At 39.4% G+C, this 4,876-nt stretch overlaps 1 pseudogene; it reads right to left on the bottom strand.

Annotated features, from left to right (window-relative positions):
• Positions 1-511: 511 nt before the first annotated feature.
• On the bottom strand, positions 512-964 carry LOC145535622 (protein FAM209 pseudogene; annotated as a pseudogene).
• Positions 965-4,876: the final 3,912 nt, after the last annotated feature.

Below are 4,876 nucleotides of genomic sequence, written 5' to 3' on the forward strand. Positions count from 1 at the left end.
AGAATCACTTTGGAAGCAATTTCTTACAGAGCTAAACATTGTCATACCACATGATCTATCAATTACACTCCTAGACTGCTCATCAAATGATTTGCTAGTTAATACCCACACAAAAACATGCACATGAATTTTATAACAGCTTAATTCATACTCTCTCTCTCTCACCCACAAATTGGAAGCAACCAAAGTGTCCTTTAGTAGACGACTGGGTAAACAAACTTTGGTACATCAACATAGCAGAATATTATTCAAGAATAAAAAGAAATTAGCTAGCAAATCACAAAAAGAGATGGATGAAATCTGAATGAATGTTATAAAGTAAAATAAGCTAGTCTGGAAAAGGTTATACACTGCATGCTGCCAATTATACGACACTCTGGAAAAGGTCAAACTGTAGAGCAAATAAAAAATATCAGAGGCTTTTTTCTTTTGCTTCAGAATAGTTTTATTAGTTTGGATAAGGTATGTCAACAATCAACAATTCCTCTCCTACTCTGACATACAAATCCACTCAATCGGAGTCTTCGTCGCACCAGAGTTCATACAGTGTAATGTTATTGTGTGCGTCTGCAGGAACCTCGACATTGGGAGCATTGAGGTTACTGCAGGTTGCCGTGGCAAGTTTCAGATTCCGCACCCTGGACACAAATTTCACAAGGTCCATCTCCAGCTGGGTTAAGGTGGCAAACATATAGTCTTTGTCTGGGGAAGCATTTTTCTTTTTCTGTCCCGGAGAGCCAAATGAACCGCCCTGACAGGCAGGAGGAGTCTGCACATTACTCTCACCACTCTCTCCCATCAACTTCACTGTCACATACATGAGCACAATGAAGAAAAGCCAGGGAAACATGATCTTAAGCCAGTCTCGGGCATGCTCTGGTTGATTTTGCTGAATTAGACTGTATCCTCCGCAGAGCATCTTCCCCTGGATTTCTTCGGCTCTCTCTCTCAGAGAAGTAAACATTAAGGCGCAGACACAGGTAACACCCGTGGAAAAGCACAGGAACCATTTGATGGACCACATGTGAGCCGAGAGGAAACAGCTCCTGGTGCGCTGGTTTGCCCTGGCACCTGGAGACTGAGGACCAGCCAGGGCTGGGCCCTTGGTGACGTCATAGAGGGCCCCGCCCCCACCAGAACCCATGTGGCCATTGTGATGACTTCAGGGCCGAGGGTAAGAAGGCTTGCAGGGGTCAACTGGGAGTAGGGCTTAAAGGGAAATAGCGAAATTTCCAGAGGGCAATTGAAAAAGAGGTGGGGAGTGACAGAATGCCATTTCCATGCCAATGTATTCTTTCTGAACCTGGTGCTCTACTGGGAGGGTGGGTCCGTTTTCGATTTTCATTATTCCATTTGTTGAATCCAAACACTGGGCTGAGCAGAGCAGCCCCATGGGCATGTACCCCTATGGAGCAGAGGGACAAGTGGGAAAGTAAGATATTAAACCAGAGGCCACAAACTAGGAGCCACTGATGTGTTTTGTGTGGCCAACACTGTTCTTAAAAATGACTGTACTCAGTCGCTGTCGTGTGTGACTCCTTGAGACCCCATGGACAGTAGCCCACCAGCTCCTCAATCCCTGGGATTTCCCAGGCAAGAATACCGGAGTAGGTTGCCATTTCCTTCTCCAGGCATAAAGGATGTTTTAGGGCAGTGAAACTATTCTGTATGATGTTATGGAAGATACATGACACTACATATTTGTCAAAACCAGAAGAACCTTACAGCACAAAAAGTAAAGCAATGCATGCATATTTAAGAAAAACTGACATCAAGAATAGAATGCAGAATTTGACTAAAGAATGGAATTATATTACAAATGTATGAAACCACCTCACTAAGATCCCCTGACTTAAGTAACTTCGGAAATGAATGGAGTTTGCAAGACTGAAAGTAAAATATAAAAGCAGTGTAATCTAGTTTATAGTGTTCTTTCTCGTAGGGGTACAGGTTAACAATCCTGATACTGTTACACATGCATACTTGAATTGAGCAGTGAAATAGATGGCCCATGAGTATACATACATATATTTCTTTGCCTTCTTAGCTGAAAGGGCTTAAGAGAAATGATACTCCCAAAATCTGAAAGAAACAATGATGTAGAAATAAGCACAGATCTTGGTTCCCAATCCTCTTTTCCAATAAAAGGAACCAGGCTTCTTGGAGAAATTACTGATTGTAGGGCTCAGAGAGGAAATGTAGAAGAGGAGTCTGGGGGATCTTACTGTATCAAAAAGGAAGTGCTTTAAAATTTTAAAAAAATAAAAAAGCCCTGAAGTAACGGAGTTATGTCAAAGAAGACAGGAATGAGCTTCCAATGGCCAAAACTGTAACAAGACGAGCAACGTAATAAATTAAGTTAGTCATCTTTTGGGATTATATCCCAAAGTATAAAATGAATATCTATGGGTCCGTACTGATATAAATAAATGATTGAATACATGTGAGACAATAGACAAATTTCCCACGCGAAAGAATTTCAGATAACTGACATAGGTAATTGTGCTCTCAAGGAGGTGGAGCTCCCTATTCCTTAAGAGTGACTTCATTCAAAAAGTCACATAGTGACTTCATTCAAAAAAATACAGCAATATGGCGAGGGGGAAAAAGAGTAACTTGACAGTGGAATAACCTGACAAACACTACTTCAGCCCAGTGGTCAAGGTCAACATTACCAGGGATAAGACATGTAGATCGTATCACATGGTAAAAAGGACACTCAACCTCTGCGGTCTTCTTCCCCCAAAATCCATGAAGTGAAAGTGAAAATGAAAGTTACTCAGTCATGTCTGACTCTTTGCGACCCCATGGACTATACTGTCCATGAAATTCTCTAGGCCAGAATACTGGAGTGGGTAGCCTTTCCCTTCTCCGGGGGATCTTCCCAACCCAGGGATCAAACCCAGGTCTCCCGCAATGCAGTTGGATTCTTTACCAGCTGAACCACAAAGGAAGACACCCCCCCAAAAAAAAAAATTCATAGTTCCAGGTTAATAGGAAAAACATCAGACAAATCCAAGTTGAGGAACATTTTATAAAATACCTGACTAGTACTCCTCAAAACTATCAAGGTCATGAAAAATAAGGGAAGTCTGAGAAATTGTCACATCCAAGAAGAGCCTAAGGAGACATCTACTACATGCAATGTGGGATCCGGGATGGGTTCCTGGGTCAGAAAAAGGACATTGGGTAAAAACTAAGAAAATTTTAATAGGACAAATCTTAGAAATAAAGTAGGCATGCTAGTTTATAACAATATGTGTGATATTTTGGAACTTTCTGATATATGGCAACTATCTTCACTTTTTTTGTTAGTCTAAAATCATTCTAAGGTTTTTTAAAGTTTATTTTTAAAACATAGAGCAATGGAGGCAACATTAACATTATTTGCTGACGACAGGAGACTCCAAAGAAAAGTACTCTATACAGTCAGCCTTTCCTATCCATGGGTTTTGCATGCAGGGATTCACGAAGTGTGGATTAAAAATATTTATTTAAAAAAATCCAGAAATTTCCAAAAATCAAAATTCAAATTTACCACATGCTGGCAACTATTTACATATCATTTACATTGTATTAGGTAGTATAAGTAATCTAGAGATGATTTAAAGTATATGAGAGGATATGGGCAGTTTATATGCAAATCCTAAAATGCTATGCTTCTTATTATAAGAGACTTGAACATCTGTGGATTTGGGTATCTGATCTTTGGCAGTGGTGTCTTAGAACCAATCTCCCAGAGATATTGAGGGACAGCTGTATTTTAAAGGAATTGAGCTAGATGGCTGGATAAAAATAATAATATATAGAACAGTCTTCCTATACACTAACAACCAATTACATTTATAATGGAAGACATCATTTATAATAGCTAGAAACAGATAAATATTAAGAATACATTTAAGGACAAATAAAAAATATGCAACAGCTATTTGAAGAAAATTCTGAAATACTACTGAAAAACACAATGAAATGCATGACGAAATGGAAAGATGTATCTTTTGGGAGTATGAAAAGATTTTATACAGATATCAATTGTCCCCAAATTATTCTAAAATTATGATGAGATTTCAAAAAAATACTAATGTGATTGGTATGAGAAGTAAGCTAATTCTATAATATATGTGGAAAAACAAACATGTTATAAGAGGCAGGACATTTCTGAAAAAGAAGATGAATGAGCATGAAGGTTGTCCTTACTATATTTTAAAGCATATGGTTAGCCTACATACTTACATAGAGAAGTACTGGTATACGACTAGTACTGGTACATGGTAAGACTTACAGCTCATGAGGTAAGAAGCGAGAGCAGAAATCAACTCAACTACACACACACATACACACACATACAGCTTTTGTATGAAAGTGGCACCCCCAAAATTCATGTTGTAAACCTAATGTCTAGTGTGAGGATATTAGAAGGTGGGGCCTTTGGGAGATATTTAGGTCAGGAGGGTGGAGCCCTCAAGAATGGAGATTAATGCTCTTACAAAGAGAACTCACAGAGCTCCCTAGCTCCTTTCACCATGTGAGAATACAGTAAGTCCCTTACATAGGAATCTTCAAACTGTGAAATTTCAAAGATTCAAACTTGCATTCCCATGTCCAGTCACGTCAGTTAATTCACGTGTCTGGCAGACATTGCCTCATGCGCGCATCCTCTACAAACGGTTGTGCTTTTGTGTTTTTTTCAGCACAGTACTGTATAGAGTACACTAGAACACTACATTTATTTCTAGCCCAGGATGTCCGAAAGCACGTGTAAAAGAGCAGTATACCCTATGACCCAGCAATCCCACTCCTAGGCATATACCCCGAGGAAACAAAAATTGAAAAAGACACATGTATCCCATTGTTCATTCCAGTGCTATTTACA

This window comes from Giraffa tippelskirchi, chromosome X (genome assembly GCF_054371585.1).
Source record: "Giraffa tippelskirchi isolate mGirTip1 chromosome X, T2T-mGirTip1v1.2.pri, whole genome shotgun sequence".
In the NCBI taxonomy this organism is placed as follows: domain Eukaryota; kingdom Metazoa; phylum Chordata; class Mammalia; order Artiodactyla; family Giraffidae; genus Giraffa; species Giraffa tippelskirchi.